The sequence below is a fragment of the Dinoponera quadriceps genome, unplaced genomic scaffold, assembly GCF_001313825.1.
Source record: "Dinoponera quadriceps isolate SergipeBrazil2010 unplaced genomic scaffold, ASM131382v1 scaffold696, whole genome shotgun sequence".
Classification (NCBI taxonomy): Eukaryota; Metazoa; Arthropoda; class Insecta; order Hymenoptera; family Formicidae; genus Dinoponera; species Dinoponera quadriceps.
Genome location: NW_014554799.1, coordinates 1,147,303 through 1,164,841, shown reverse-complemented (window position 1 = coordinate 1,164,841; position 17,539 = coordinate 1,147,303). Strand labels below are relative to the sequence as shown.

General features: G+C 48.3%; 1 protein-coding gene across 4 annotated transcripts in view; it reads right to left on the bottom strand.

Moving 5' to 3' along the window:
- The window catches only part of LOC106741986 (disks large 1 tumor suppressor protein), a 541,974-nt gene that overhangs the window by 428,161 nt on the left and 96,274 nt on the right, over window positions 1-17,539 (bottom strand). The window lies entirely within an intron of this gene.

Sequence of the window (17,539 nt, the reverse complement as noted above, 5' to 3'; positions counted from 1 at the left end):
CGTAAGCAATGCTAATGTCATCGTTGATGCCGGCAAAACGCGCGAAATCGATTCTCGATTATTCCGCTCGATAACGACACGGAATCCAGCCGTGTAATTTTTCACAACAACGTCACCGATTTGTCCCCTTCCGTCGTTCGTTTTTCCCTTCGCGGCACGCCGCAAATTCCGCACCGATCAACTGGATCTCCATTATCGACTCGGTAATGTACGAATAATCGTCGTCCCGATGAATATGCGCTCTCGAATATTTTTCTCCGGCCGGTGCCGGTGTTAATTAAGAGCGATCAGAGCGCGATGATGTGAGTTTCGACCCGGGCCGCACGGCATAACCCACATCCGGCGAAATTGCACGACGGCAGCTACACCGGCGCATCCGCAGCGCGCAACCCGCTCGATCATTCTCGTCTCAAGCCGCCACCGACCGTCCCCGTCGCCTGTCTCGCGCCAATTGGCCGCATAATCAGTAATTGCCAGGACGCAACGGCCACGAACATCCCTTATGGCGTCGCGTTACTCGCGACGGTTGAATCGTATGAACACCCACCGTGACGGCGGGCCATGGGTGAGAATTTATCACGATGCCGGGATTTACACGAATGTGTCATTACGCGGATGACTATCGTTATCTTCTCCCTCTCCCTTCTTCGCCTTTCGAGCTCCGACTAACCCACGTCATTTCGACCCGCGTAATTCGAAACGCTCGAAGCGAGATAATGCGCGCGAAGCGAACGCGAACTCGAAATGATTACGCCGGCTACGTCAATTATATACCTACCGTTAATTATATATCATCCGAATCCTTGACTTGCCGCCAGCGGCAAGCGAACGACTGCCGGAGAATTATCTTTTTCCCCTCATGAGGGCGAGAATTAATTGTGCGCGACGTCAGCGGAAAATACGAAGTTACGTTACGGCCCGGTCGGAAAAGAGACCACTTCGCACTTGGCGTTTGGCAAACAGCGCGAAAGAAGGCGGCCAAGAAAAATCCGCAAAAGGACCGCCACGAGCGGAGCGTAAATACCGAAGGACGACGCGAGCCATCGAATTGGAAAATTCCTTGCGAAGCACTGCGAACTAAGTTCCCTGACGCAGCGACTAAGCCCAGAGAACGTCATCGTCGTCGTCGGCAGCGGCGTCGTGACGTTGTTCGCTCGCAACTTCCGCTTCCGACGGTACGCGAGAACTTGTCGGATATTAATAAAGTTCAACCCCGACGGCCCGTTTTTTCGGCACGAGCCGAGCGGAGAACCCTTAAAGCTGACCATCCTTGCTCCCTCTCTTCGGAGGAAATGAGATTTTCCCGTATTTCGGTGGAGCCCGGAATGCCGATGGGAGGCGAAGGGGTTGCGCTAATGGCATACGAACGGTGAGATACAGAGACGCGCGAACGAATCAAGAGCGTTCCTCGCAGAATGATATTATTGACGCGTCGTGTACACACACACATACACTGTACGAATCGCAATCTATCATATCTAACTCTTTCCATCTGTAATTCTTTCTCTTCCTTTCTCATTTAAACCGGGCACGCCCCTCGCGTCCCTTTAACACGGGGGAACACTTTATGGTTATTCCCCTGCCGTTGCGGAAGTGGTACGTGGGTAGTATCAATACGATATTCTGCAATTACAATTAGGATTAGTAGAGAATGTAATATGTAGACCGTATAAATATCGAGCGAAATAAACGTGAACGACCATTTTGAGAATGCCGAAGCCCGACTAAATGTATACGGGGCAGCGGCCGCTCGCGATAACGAATCCGCGATTTGCATTTAATTTCACATACAGAGCACTCGCGTTACGACCTGATAAATAATTTCACGTTTCGGATCTGCCGCTACGAGCTGCGTTCTTTCACGAGCGAATTTTTCGCGTCGCATGAAACGTTGCATCGCACGGAGCGGTTTGGCGGACAGAGGAGGAGAGGTAGAGAGACGAGAGTGAGAATGAGAGTGAGAGTGAGAGAGAGAGAGAGAGAGACAGAGACAGAGAGATATGAAAAAGAATACGGAAAAACATTCGAATGGACAAAATAGACGTGTAATTCACGCACATTCATAATATTGTCGAGACAGCCCGCGGGCTGTCGCGCTATTTAATTAATTAGCGCGACTTTAAAGCACTGGCAATTGTGCGATTACCGTTTTCATCACGAGCGAGCGCCAGGACCATTATCGAACGTGTAATCGAATCTCGCGAGCGGCCAATCGAAAGTCAAACTAACGCCGAAATGCCGGCGAAATGCTCGCCAAAAATATTTTCGCGTAACTTCGTTTCGGACGCGCTCGCGTGCTACGCATGTCCGAAGCGGCCCGCATTTTTCCGTCCGTGTTCGCCTATTGTTCGTCAGCGTTTCGTAGATTCGCGTCGTACGCGGCATTCCGTCAGTGAGAAAAAAAGGGGGGGGGGAGTGGAGGGTAGAAAGGGGATAGAAAAAAATTGCTGACGTTACCGAGGGTCATATCGCGAAGTGATTTGCGATCCCGCGAATAGCGATAATGGGAAATAGGGAGGCTATCTACGTATCCGTGGAAAAGAGGCGATTCCTACGGGGATTCAATACAATTTCGAGATGATACGTGGTCGAGATGTTCCGCGATAACGTCACTGCTTGTAACGTATCGCGCGAATATCGGTGCGACACGCGCACTGATAGAACCGTCGCGACGGATATTGCCAAATTCGTGCACCATGAATATTCGATTCCCGTAAATCACAGAGAAATGCGCCACGGGCGAGCCCCAATTTTTGTGTCAAATGCGGCCCGCCGAATGGTCGGCCTCTCGCAGCGTAAACGCGCTCGACGTATGACTGATTAATTCTTTTTTCTCCTTTCGCCGGATTTTCACCGGATTCCGTCGTAACGTCGTAAATCTGCCATCTATCCGCTTCCGATCGTCCCTACGCAATTCCTGCACTTCCGAGGGGAAGAGCGAAGCAGCTAAAAAGGAACGAGGCGAATCTTATCCAAATAACATTGGAACCTTATGAACGCACTTAATGAACGGATATTAAGCGGAAGGGAAACGTACAACGCGAGCTGCGAACGAGCGATATCTACACCTCGGGCAAAGGATTCCGGGATTGCCGGTGTCGCACGAATCGCTACGATCGCGAGGAATCTCGTTAAACCGAATTAACATTTGCCGTTTGCCGAATTTACCTGCTCGTGATCGAGATATCGCGACAGTTACGGTAAGCGCGATGGGAGCACGCTCATAACACGTGAAACGGTGAGGCCCGATAGAGCGGAAATTTCGCGCGTTTTTCCATCTGGATTGTGCTCGCGCGGGGGTCCATCGAAAATCTCACGATCGTCGAGTGCAATTTCCGGAAATTGCGACGCCGGGCGCGAGCGAGGGAGGTGTCCTAAGGCGCAGTAATCGTCGGGACGAACTTATTCCCCTCGGCGAAATTAATTCGGGAAACCAATTTGCATCGCCGCCTAATATGATCGTCGTCGGCGTGATGCATCTAGTTTGTCTGCGGCGTGTCACGTGCGAAATTGCAATTACCGAGATCGCACGTGGTCCGCCGCCTGGACCAACGTGCGCATCTACCTGCCACTGTCCAACCGGCTGTTCGGAAGCATCACGCACCGTTTAAACCGATTTCGAGAATACTTACGTTCTCTCGCGCGAAAAAACACCAGAACGAGGGAAGCGGAGGCCGCGTCTCGAAACGATCACGTACGTGCGAGCGCGCATACCCCGTTACTTCGATAATTAAACGACTGTATGATCACGGGATTGCACAGGCGCCAGATATCCGCTCGCCCGTCAATACGGTTAGCCGTATTGTCAAAGATGAGAGCGCGAGAACGAGCACGAGCGGTGAGGTAAAAAAACGGACGGGTTGCGACAAGTGGACGGTTTCTCGGGCAAGTTTACCTCAACGTCGGGCTTTCATCACGGTAGTCTTTGATCAGCTCGCCTTCGCGCCGGGGCGATTCCGAGAGAGAAAATACCGGGCACGAGCGTGCGCTAAAGAAAACGTGAAAACATTATTTTCTCCCTCCCCCAAGCCCGTGAAGTATTTGCATTGCTAAACATTTACTCTGCACTCCGGTGATGTGCGGAGTTAAACGGCGAAATGGAATTTCGCTCTCGCCTTTGGCCGCGACTTTTTCCTGTGAAACTCGGCAAACGCCTTAAAAGCGTCGTCGGACAGACCCCTTTCGGGGCACCTATTGGAATTCGAATTTATGATCGCCTGGGTTTCGCTTCACCGTCGACTTGCCGTCGTGCGTTAAAAAGAACTCCCGTCTCACACGCCGTTTATTTATTCGAATATCGTCCGGAAACCAATTTCAGAAGAGAATGCCGTCGGCGCAACACCGTGCGATTATCACATATTACATTATATAACAGCATAAAAACGCGCCATCAGACGTGCAAATATCATCTCGGTATTGCGCGCAATATCAGACGGGCATTATCGCGAAGAATACCCCTTTCGCTCCAGTCGTTTCTTAGAGAAACCAATATTGCGGTATTGTAATTTTTAATTACACTTTATTGTGTAACTTTTCTCTCACGCGGAGCGTATTCATAATTTTTTTCCCCCTTTAGGCGTAGCTGTAAGCCGCGTTATTGCTGCAATATGCAACGGCGGCTCTCGCGTAATATTATTTTTACGCGCCAGAGCCAAGCGTATTCTAGGCGCGCGTAAATAAATATGTACGTAGAGGATAGACCGTGTAATACAGCGGAGGGGAAATTAAGGGCTCGTTACAACGGGCGAGGCGGTAAAATCTGGAAGGTAATGGCGCGTATTTTATCGTAGACGCGTTGCGCGCGCGCGCGCGTACGCTGTACGTAACGTATGGGTTCCGTCCGATCGAGAAATCTCGAAACTCGAATAAAGGCTGGCTCGCGGATAGAACGAGGCTGATATCGATCATTGCGTAACGCGGCTTGAAGCACACGATGTGAGTTAAACGTTTCGAACAAGTTCGACTTCTGCTCTCGGCGCTCGGAGCAGACGTCGAATTTTACCGCAAGCCACAGGAGAATCGCGTTGAGAGGAGCTTCCATGTTTATGCTTCCGCTCGACGTCGAATGAGGTTTCCGGATCGCATCGCGTGGAAACGCCAGACAACACTCCCGCGCGCAAAGATCACGTTTCAAATATATGAAACACAGATCGAAGACCGACGCGAGCGCGGCGGCTGCCTCGAATTAAAAATCGGAGGTGCCGCGAACGCTGCTTTCTTATATGAATAGCACAGACGAAACAGATAAATATCCCATTTGGCTATCGCGGGAACGCGTAAGTGGCTGTTATAGAATTGCCGGGCTTGCAAAAATTCAGATTTACGGCGGACTGAGGAGCGCGGTAATCGTAAGAATTTATCTGACGAGCGCGGAGATAAATCACTGCCGAACCGCCATTAAAACGCGTGTAAATATTCTTTCACGACGCTTCTCCATTGAGTCCGAGTAAATCCACGACGTGTCTGTCGTAAATCGTAATATATGTACGAGCTCAGTTCCCGCGGCGACCACGAATGCGGAAGGCTTATTGAAATGGACGTTACTTTTCTTAGCGGAGACGCGCAGCCGGCCGTATAAATAGAAATGTCGGAATATTATATTCCCGTGCTTTATCGGCGTGAGCCGTAAGTGACGCAAACGCAGCTTTAATGATTCCGTTACACCGTGTTATTGCATTAAATATCTATTACAGCGCAATTTGTAGCGCGCATCCGGTGTCACGCGAAACCGGCCGTTATGGCATAACGATGACATCATCATATCGTCATATTTATCCGTCTTCTGTCGCTCAGCGATATCCGATAGTCCGTGACGCGTTGCGAAGCGCGAACCCAGGCCTCTCCTTTATTAGATCTGTTTAAATTCGCGCGATTTGCACCGCGCTCTCGGTGTCCGAGGCGATCGAATCGCGCGGCACAAATAAATGCGAATATATATATATATATATATAGGTGCGACGCGATAAATCATAACCGTACGGTTCTGCTTCCGGTACGGCGCGTTGTGGAGCGAAAGCCCGTTTTCGTGCCGGCGGAGTCGCGGCAAAACACGTCGGACAGCAGCGGAAAGTCCGGCGCGGACGCGATAAAAACGGACGACGTGAAACCGACGGAGCGGCAAGACGGGAGAAAGAGCGGAGAAACGCGCCGCCTGTTTACGACGTTAAAGGGAATTAAACCCGTTGACGAACGTCAGTCGTTGGCGCATCGATTGCTCGCTGGCGCCACGCAATAGTGTATATATTAGAACAGGGATTCCCAAAGTGTGGGTCGCGAACGACTAGCAGGAAGAGATATAACTTTTCTCACATCCAGATAAAATCTAAATACAATTACGACTATTCATCTAGGTAAACGGATAGATGAAAAAATAAACTTATATTTCCCCTTGATAATATTATTTTCCTTGTGAAAATGAAAGTATTCAATTTAACAGGCTGGGGATCTGAATTCTCCTTGTAGAAAGTTTTAAATATTTCAATTGATATTCGTAGAATATTAACTATAGATGATGTTGGCTTAAATATTGACAAATATTCATATGTTCATAATTTTTATCATAAAAGCAGAAATTACTATGAACAAAATAATCTAAATTGAAACTTCGTATAGAGGAAGTCGGATTTTCAATGTATTAAATTGAGTGTCGTTTATTCTCTTAGAGATTAGAATTAGCGACATACAATACTTTGCGTCATATATGCCTGACCATTCCCAAAATCGAGAGTTATTAGATATTTTCGACCACCCTTCTCTAAGTAATCATTCATCATAATTCACCAAGCATATATGACTCCGAGTGTACTTTGTACATCACGACATAGCTTTTTAATTATTCATAATAAATATCTTAATAAATAATAAATGCGGAATTTTGCCTTTAATACAGGTAACTGATGAACGGTCGATTATTTCTTTAGATCAGATATTAGATGAACTTGTATAATTATTCAGATATAGATATTAGACGATGAATTTATATCTCGTTATACATCTAGATATATTTATTTACCAACCGACCTTTGATAAGTTATAAAAAATTTTAGAATGCTAAATTACACATCATTACTTGGCGTAATAAACTTAAGCTGGGCTTAGACTTGTTACATAATCCTCGTAACGTACCAACAGCGTAAACGGAATGCGTTGCAAGATCGCGTGATGGATCAGTAAAATTATATTTAACAACAAACTAGAAAGTAAAAAAACAGCAAGTAATATCAATAAAGTGGTATAAATAAATAATTAATTTACCTCCCCCTTCTACCCTACCTTTTCATATTCACTAAAGGTAGATGGATCGCGATTCACACCGGTTTGGGAAACCCTGCATTAGAATATCTCCCGTCGTTCGCTCATCCGTTTGTTCGTTCGCTTTGGATGGAGGGAACGCGCTGTGAATTCAAGCGGCGCGAAAATACGCGCGGTTACGCGCGCGTGTGGAAGCTCGCTTGCGATCTTCTAAAAAATTCTATGCATCCGCGATACACTTGCGTGTCTCTCGGCGCAGCCGAGTTCCTGAGAATTTCCCATGAGTCGTCGTCGCCGTCGTCGGAGACCGCCGTTCTGGAGACGTGTTCTCCTTTTTCTTACTATTTCCGCGGCTTCATCCGCGCCGTAAATTCGCGATAAACTTGGCGTATTTGCCTTGTCTCGTTATAACTTTCGAGCCTGGCGGAAATTGAGAGACGTTCCCGTGATTACGTTGTTCCTGCCAGACGCGCGAACGCGCGGAATGGAGAATAACCGCGAACTTAATTCGCGTTGCAACAAGACGGGAAGCGATCTCGCGTGCGGCTCGTGCAATTCAATCGCGGCCTCGGCGGATTAACGGCGTCAGGAAGAATCGCGCGGATATAAATCCCGCGATCTTACGTCAAGGCCGCGACGAAATTAATCGCGTCCTCGAATCCCCCGCCGTTCGTTCTCGTCGGTGGTGGAAAAACCATCGTCTCGGGAATGTATCGCCAGTAGTGGGTTAAAGGAGAGCGCCTTTTGCGGAAAATCCGCCAGAATCTCGAGATATATCATACACTTAACTCCCCGTTCTCAGGCTACATCTTCGTCCTCCGAGTTATATCCCTTTTCCAACATAGATCCCTCCACCGCCTCCCCCGCCTTTCGTCCCCAATTCGTTCGCTAAGGAACGGCGGATTAAAACAGCCGGCAATGTGCGAGTAGCCGGCGCATTGTTGCCGCGCGATACTTCTCGAATCGAATCACGTCTTCGCGAGAGTCTCACTGGATTGATCGTTAAACCGAGAGCTCGCGCTGATCGATCTCGGCAAAGTCCATAATGGTACCACGCGATATAAGGGTGAGGCGCGTAAACGGAGCCGCATATATGCGGGCGTTCGCGTACCACCGACGCTACCAAAAGCCCTTTGATCTCGGTCTGCATTATGCATGAGGAAGAAACTACGAGCTGACCGCGGCAACACAATATACCGACGGTTTGCGAATCAAACGGTATGCGAAAATAATCGCAACGGTGGCGGCCGAATTCGGCTTCCTCATCCGAGAGCGAGCTCGGGCCGGATGTAAAGATGCGTCGTTATACGTCGCGTTGCGTTGCATCACGACGCGCTTTCCATCTATCATTATATAACGCAACCAGCGCGCATTTCTCACATCGGATTGACCAGTAGCGATAACGTCAAGGTTTATACGTCCAATTAACGCGGAAAGGTGTGCATCGACGGACGCGAACGTGTAACGTTGTCACTTGGAATGTACGACTGAGATTTATATATTGCATTTCAAAGAAGTGATATTGATTGTTGGTATGTTTAATGTTGCACACGATGTCGTCGGGCGGCGATTTGTGCGTTTCAGAAAACCCATCTACGGTTGCACGATGGTCACCGTCCGACGCGGTGTTTCGCACGGTGTCGATTATTATTATAACGCTCGACGTCTGAAATGGTGACAAATTGTCAGAGTTTGACCGTCACCATTGTATTCCCGGCACTCGATACTCGCGGCAATTGATATTCCGCGGCTGTCGCTGCTGTGGCAGTAAGTGTCGTCGCGTACGACTTCTCGGAGCAAATAGCGTGAACGGGCTGTGTAAAAAAATCGATGTGTAAGAATCGATGTCCATGTAGAGCGGCACAACCTACTTCCTCCGACTTGCCGGGGATATGAATACGCGCCTGTTATGAAACTTTATAGGACGTAAAAGTTTTCTGTCTCATAACGCGAAAGCAATTTTCAAACTCTCTTCGGCTTGCGAAGACACGGTCGCATATTAAAGTTTCCCCGCGAGCAGTTACCTTCTTTCGCATAATCGCGCACTTGATGCAAAACCCATTAACCTTCATCTACATAGCAATGAGTTTGTTTTATCAAGAGAAGAATTTACCCCGCGGATCTTCGCGTTTCTCCATTTTTCAGACTAACGAGAACAATCGGGCTGCAATCGATAATAATTCGGGCATCCGTCGTCTCACAGACGTTTCTTGATCTGGATACAAAGTGTCTGAAATTTTTCGACACATCCGTGATGTGCAGGTGGAACGGGTGGAATGTGAAAATCACGTACCATTTTGCAAAATTCGCAATAGTTAATGAGGGATTAAATAATCAATCTAAGCGAATGAACGAACGCATGGGAAGATGATTACGTAGGCACGTACAAAGAAAGGTAGCTTTCAGTTTATGAAAAGAATAGCTCACTTATTCTCTTCATCAGCTGCCGCATATAGTAACGATTTGCAAGATGGTGCATTTTCCTGTTTAGTTTAACCAGTTCCACTTGCACACCACGGATGTGCCGACAATTTTCGGATGTTTCTCTTACACTTCGGAAATTAGCAGAAAATTCCCGAAAAATATTACTACGTTTATCAACGATACAGTAACGAAAGATCCGCTCGTCCGACTTGCGCTTCTTGCACGTGCGAAACGCGCGATGGGGAGGAAGAAAAGCTCAGTTGTTTTTACGAGGTGGCAGCCAGCTAGCCGGGCGCGATTAAGGAGCAAAATGACGACCGACGCGGCAGCGATTCGCTCGTGTAAAATCAGTCTGCGGCAATTTATATGATAATTGCCTCGCGGCATCTCCAGTCAGCGCGAATTCTTTTTATCGCCAGGCGGCGAGGGGTCGCTTCCCACTGGGTACCACCTCTCCCGCTTCCTCTTTTTCCCCGATGTTCACCCGCCTGACGTGCCTACAGTCCGCGAAATATAGATATATCTCCGCGTGATTTTCCCGCACTCCCCTCAGCCCCTCGTCGCCGTCGCCACCGCGACCGTGTACTTTCTCGAGAAAAATGCATCCCACCTTGGAATCTCTTTCTTGTGCGCATTCATCGCGTCGTTCGCCTGTTCATGATCCGCAGTGCTGCAATTGCGTTGTCGTCGCCTTCCCTTTTCGCGAGAAAGGAAGAAATTTCCTGTCTCTCGCGTGCAGACGAACTGACGTGAAACGTCGGCTCCCTCGTCTTTTGAACTTTCGATTAAATTAGCGATATTTCTCGGACGGGAATTTGATTGCCGGAAAACGGAATGAAGAAAGAGAGATAGAGAGATAGCAGTCTTGTGTACAGCTTTTTAGTCCATTAAAGTTTCTTGTCGCAGCGTGATCTCTCTCTCTCTCTCTCTCTCTCTCTCTCTCTCACTCACTCACTTTCATCCTCAATCTCTACGTAGTCACGTCTAGAAAAAAATTGTTGCCGCGGACGTAAAAAATTCTCACCCGCACTTACGATCGATGGACAAGCACGGCTTTTAACCACCGCACCCTCTTTCCCCCGTCCTCGTCCACACTGTTCGCCTTCGACACCGGCTTTTTTTCCGGCCAATCTTCGGTCCTTCGCCCCTACATCGGCGCGCTACCGATGCACGCTCTTGTGAACACCGGACGAATAGCGTTTGAGGGAATTGATGGACCTCCGGCACTCGACATCCCGAAATAGGATGAAAGAGCGAAGAAAAAAAATACTCATCGCGCACAAAAGCGAGAGCTAATATGGAGCGCTGCGGCGCGAGAGACGAGGAGACGGGAAGGCACGGTTTCCACTGGCGGCGGGAGATGTACTATGCTCGACTATTGGAACGGCGCTGTCAGCCGATTAACCGGGAATCTCGTGTTGATTCGCTCGATTTCATAGTGAAAGCGGGAGACCAAAAGAGAGAGAGAGAGAGAGGGAGAGAGAAAAATAATTGTACGCGCGAGCTTTTACATACGAGAGCGTCCCCTTTATTCGTGTAACGGAAGTGCTTCGTTAGGTATAACTCCTTTGACACGTTTCCACGACTAGATACGGTCCCCGTCGTTTTTGTAAAATAAAAAAAAAAAGAGAAAAAAGTTAACTTCGATCGAGTGGAAGGAGAGGCTTCCAGGGCATTCCTGACAAATGAACGAATCCTCGGGGATCAGGGATGAGATTACATGTTTAGCTAGCCGCATACCTTCTCATGAATAGAAGTCGCAATTTACTTGGCTCGAACTTCACCTGTAACTCCACCGGAATCGCTATTATGAGCGCCGGGGCCAGCACAATGGTCAAGTCAGGCTTGGTTAACGCGAGCTGGGAGCTCGATTAGCCCGGAACGAGGCTGATCTGCGTTAAAATGAAGCGCCGGAGATGGTGCGCACGAAGATAAAGAGGAATATAAAGAGGATAACCGGGAATTATGCATTCACCGGTTGAATCGGCGCCCGTAGCACCGACTTTCCCGATCGCTCGTGAGAAAATCCTGATAAATAATACGTCGACGTGTCTTGAGCGGATGCTGCGTTCGGGTTTCCATACGGTTCTCTCGACGCGCTCGTACGACCACAGCGATTCCCGGCGAAGCACCTTGTTACCGATACAACGATTGATCGTCTATAAAGCCGCATCCTTGGGCGGGGCGCGATCTATTCGCCAACGTTATATACGACGTTGTTCATTCCGGACTCGGCAGCCGAAGTGACGTAACCGACGGATACAAACGCGGGCGTTCGCGAATTTAAGGTCGATCGCGTAATTGGATTTGTAAGAGACGCATCGGGCAGCGTGTCTCGGTTGCGTGAGCGCAACGCGGTAACGTGGCATTTATTTATATCGAGCTCCCGGCTGCGATTGAGAATGTCATAATTCGCGACGCCGAAGATTTCCACGCGATACCGTAATGTGGGTAGAGTTGGCGTTAGAGCGCGAAACGATTGAAATTCACCTCTTCGGATCGGTGTGGCGAGCTGTTATGTGTAAGTAATCTCATTATCCTCCTCGTGGCAGACGAGAATGAAAGATATTTTAGGTTAGTCGCGCCGGCGCGCCACAAACAAAAGGAGGATGAAAAACAGCTGACCCCGGGAAGCGACCGCATTCGTCGGGTGAGATACCCTTCACGAAGCGGGCGCCGACGTCCATCGACGGGCACGGTTATGCGCGACCGACAAAACACACTGACAATTTCCGAGCGCGCCAGCAACGATAAACGTTACACGAAAGGGCAAACATCCCGACGCGGATTGGCCGGTGACGTCGCCGATCGGAAGTTTCGCGCGTAAACAGGGCAATTCCGCGCGAGAGAATCGCGCCCGCCTGGAAATTGTGTGCCGGCGACTTTTCCGAACGACTTTAACCCCGCCGTGGAAAGTGTCTCCCCGTCATCGGCGTCCCGTCATGGCGCGAAGTGCCTCGTTTTTTGCTATCGGAATAACGCCCGAAGGAGCTGCAGTTGCGTTCGTTGACAACAGAAGCGAACGACGAGAACTTTCGAGGCGAGAGCGTCGCCACGGTCGCAGAAAGACCGTCTGATAAAATCCCCCGCGACGCGGTGCGAAAATTGACGAGGGAAAAAATGGGAAATCCTCAATTGCGCGGACACTGTCGCGGCGGCGAGTAAAAGGTGGAAGGAAAAGCGGCGCTATTAACGTTTTCTATATCGAGCGGCTTTCCGCGCGATATTCTCCTGTAAGCCGATATTGAAATTGCCGAGTTTCCCATTACGTAATTGAGAAGTACAGTGAACGAGCGAGGGAGAGGAGGGACTGATTAGACAGGCGTGAGCTCCCGATAATAAAAGGCCGAGACGTGTAAAACGAAGACACCGGCCGTCGGGTATCACACAATGGAGAATTTCGACTGGGAAGTGAACGCTTAAATCGCGCAAAGAGGAGCTCAATTTGTATGCGCGCGTGTGCATAATTCTCGGCGCGAAATTATATTATGCAAATCGAGTCGTCGCGGAAGCCCATAAATTTCTACATAATCCATAATTTTATATGTCCGGAAAAACATTAGAGCGCGGGGCATCTCGATTAATTCCATGCACGCGCTTCGCCGCGCCCTCGTTAAAGGCGGGGAATGCAAATTGCATAAAATGTGCGTGCGTTTCGTTTTAATTCTAGTCCGACAAATCGCTTGGCATTCAATCCGGAGCATTAATCAAATGACTATGGATTGCAGTGCGCGTAAACTTTATTCCGTCCTGTTACATATTTCATGAAGCCGTTATTCGGCAACTCGATTACATCTCTCTTCGGCGAGGGGATTTTTGCGCTTCCCGTCATTTCCATCGGCGAATCGAACATGCACGCGCACCTCCGTCGATTAACTCGAAGCTCGAGTGCAAGCACAGCGGTCGGCCAATGCGGTCTACGTTATCAGCCGCATTGACCGACGGCTGTCAATGACAGCCGCGATTTTTGGATCAAAATTACACGATGAAAAATCACGCTTCTATATTGCATCCTCGTGACAAAACGTCTAATGAGCAGGCACTCGCGCGAATGTCGAGAAACGAATGAAAACGCAGATCCCTACAAATTGGTCGGTAATTTCGTCGTAAAGAATAATATTAAATCGAAGTTGACAAGATGCCTTTAAAACTCGGGGTTGCCGGCGTAAAATGTGCTGATTTATAAAAAATGCAGGATTTTTCAAAAAGAGAATAAAATCGGAAAGTCCGTGAACATCGTTACCGATGGAGAAATGCAGAATTCTGCTGTACCCTTTACTGAGAGGTGGGAGCTTTCGAAAGCTTGCACATTCTTACTGCATGCCGTAAGGATTGTGCAAGCGTTGACCGTCGATAACCGTCGGTAAAAAAAACTCCGATCGACCTGCGAAGTTACCGTCCGTGGCATGTAGCATTGGTAATTATTGCTGTGAAATAACTGGCTGTGTTCGCATCGTTTGAATAGCAATCTGCTCACAATCTGATTTCGTATTCGAGAGGTGTACACGCCGAACACGTAGCGTAACTTTATGAAAACTTGAACAAATTACGCCCCGTAAAGTCAAATAATTCACCGGAACGTTTTTCCCACAAAGTACACGATAAAACTGTGAAAACGCTCGAATTGCAATGAAACGCGACTTCGAAGTCACGATTGCGAACTCTCTGAGAAGAATTTGCAGTCGACACGTCTGCGACGTGAACGTCGAGGGGCGATAATAATTTCCAAGTTACGAGCCATTGCAAATGAAAAACTTCTGGCGCATTAAGCCTCGGAGATGCGCGTAAATAATGGAACAGTGTTCGTCGTTCGATACACGGCGAAGTTTACTTTAACGAAATTTTAATTTGCGGCTTAGTCGCTAAGATACTTCTCGCGTCGAAGTTTAAAGGGTACACACCGGTGTGTGTGCATACGATATACGGCGCGATATTCGCATTACACGAAGGAGTAAATTTCGGCATCACGGATGCACGGCAGTGCTTTATCATCGGGCTTCTTTTCCCCCACTTTTCCGCCCCAAATTCGATGGGCAGATTAATCGCCTATCCGTACATCCCGTTGGTATCACGATTAACGGGCACACTCACATACCAGCGAATGACAGATGAAAAATATATGTCGTTGCGGACGCAGGGGGGGGGAGAGGGAGCGGCTAGCCGAATTAATTATTCGCCGCGCGCGACAATTTCCGGACGTATAGTTTCACAATCCGATGATGAGAGACGGTGGACGGGAGAATTTAACGATCACCTGCCAACCGGAAAACAAAAACGAGATACACTTAGGATAACGATCGTGCACTGACTATAAGAAAATGGAGCTAATTCCGCGCTCCGTCGTAAACGCCTCCCTTTACCTCTTCTATCTCTCTCTATCTCTCTTCTCTCTTTTTCGGTCAATTGAGAATAACAAATGTCACGTATAGTCATATTTGTGAGATCGAGAAGATATACCGCGCCGCTAATAGTCCGTAATAGTCCGTAATAATGATAATTCCGAGTGTACACATCGTAAAGGAATAGCGAAATAATAAATCGCCACATCACGTGTGACGTAACGAACGCGAGTAAATGATATGTCAAGTGTATGATAAATACATAAGGATCATCACAGAGCTGGATGAATCTGCTTGCTCATCCGGCTGCTCGGCAGTTTCGCTACGTCCGTCGCGAAATCTCTCAAAAATGGGCCACGTGCGCGACGAAGGAAACAAGCCGCGAGATAGCCAATGCCGCGTTCTCGGGGTTTAACAAACAGCTAGCATGAAAAAGGAAGCAAAGGCTGATGTCTCATCTCGCTGCCCGCTTCCCCGCCTCTGCCGTCGACCAACCAGGTCATATAACTCCGGTACCTCAAAGGGTATCTTCCCTATTCTGAATGCAAACTATGAGAACGTGTGCGCAAACCGAAGAAAATTATCGTCCTCCATTCGAGCTTCTTCCTGTCCTTCCCCCTTCTTTCCTCGTTCTTACATTTAGAAGGCGCGCCGTGAATCCCGGTGAACTTCACAGGGCTGCGTTTCTCAGAGCGGCTCTCAAAGACGATGCGAGGCAGAACTGCCGCGCGGACACACACGCGCGTAATTCGAGGTAAACAACGGCTAACCCGCAATGAATACTAATCGCGCGATTTAACGAGAATTTGAGAATTTGAGGGAAAATACGATACATTTTGAAAAAGAAGACCGACGGAATATATTCTTGCCAGATACAATTTGCCAGGGATATTTATTCATCAGCCGTTAATATTCGTCGTTCGTCGTATCGAGCGGTTCGACAGAATTATTTTTACGTTCGCATCGCGCGGGGATTAATCATTTTTACACACCGTCCAATTATTCGTGCACACGAGCATTTCGCCGAATGAGATCCGTCGTGGGAATGGACGGCCCCCGCTCGTAATAGTTAATTAATTCCCGTGCGCTTGTCCATCGAATTTTTTTTAATATTCATCCACCATGTTCCGCGGCAACTATGAGAACGCTCAAAAAGCGGCGCAGACACGTTTTCCGAACGAAGCTCGAGGACGATGGACGCCCTCGGGGGCGACGTCGATGATAGCCAGAAATTAACGTCGCTCGCCACGGCGAATTTTGATTTACAATCAATCGATCGCGCGAAATCGCCCGGTACAAACATACGCGCGCGCGTGCGTGCGCGCATACCATTTCACGGGAAATTGAGCAGGTCGCGCGTAAAATTTTACGCCCGCACGACACGGCGAGAAGTGCGCACGATTAATTAAGCGACGTGAGGTTTCATAACACGAGCGGAACCTGTCGATCGACCCCGGCAATATTAATATTGATTGTACGGCCGTGTGCTTATCGCACGCGAAACGCGTATCACGCAATTGTGTGCGCGCGAACGCGCGTGTTTGCATAATCATCCGACAAACAGAGCTGGAAATTGCGCGGCCTAACAGTCTCAGCGCGATGCTAAAACAATGCGTCTCGCGTGGCTCGCCGACATCCCGGCCGATCGTCACCTACGATTATAACGCGTGATTCTCGGCCACCGTTCCGTGACACCTCGGCGGGTGCTATCAATGCGCGCGATAGATCGAAATTGATCGTTCCCGGTGACTGAAAGTAACGAATTCGAGTTGCGAGGACTGCAAATCGTCACGAAGGCCACAAGCCGAAATTGATGTGAAGTCACTCTGTTCGTGGTGATTACCTTTGTTACCAGCGCGACACGTATTTACAGTGTTCACTGTTTCATGCGAAATTTAATAATTGCATTGAAACAAAAATTAATAATTAATTAAGTACAGGCGAGCAAAATTATTCGCATCGCAGGACATCAGCGGTAGCTTGTCACGCTTAGTCAACAAATACGTTTAACCAAATGGAAAGCCGAGCGCGGTGCCAAATTTCCTCAACGAGCTTATTAGCCGTAAATGTAATTAACTGCGCGGAGGTATATTCGCCGCCACTGCGTGTAATCTTCCAATTGGTGTGCGAGAGAACCATTTGCGTTTTATCAGATGTGCCACGGTAAACAAAGAACGTTAGATCAACATCTAGAAATGTTGATTTTATGCGTATCTCTTGAACATTTCCGCTCGATATTCTCAAAATATTTCAAAAATATTACCAATTAATATGATCCTCTCGCGCAAATATTGTCAAAATATTTTGGAAATATATCGATGTGCTAAAGTTACTCGTAATGACGTTGATGCAGCATTAACAGTTGTATATGTTAAAAAATATTACCAACTATTAAATCTACGACCGTTTTATGGGTCAGTTAGGCTCGGTGAATTATGTTTGAAGAACTATAGCGAAGAAAAGTGTATGATCTATGAGTTCTCCCTACTCCCGAAAAATCGTTAGAGATTGACTCTGTCCGTCTT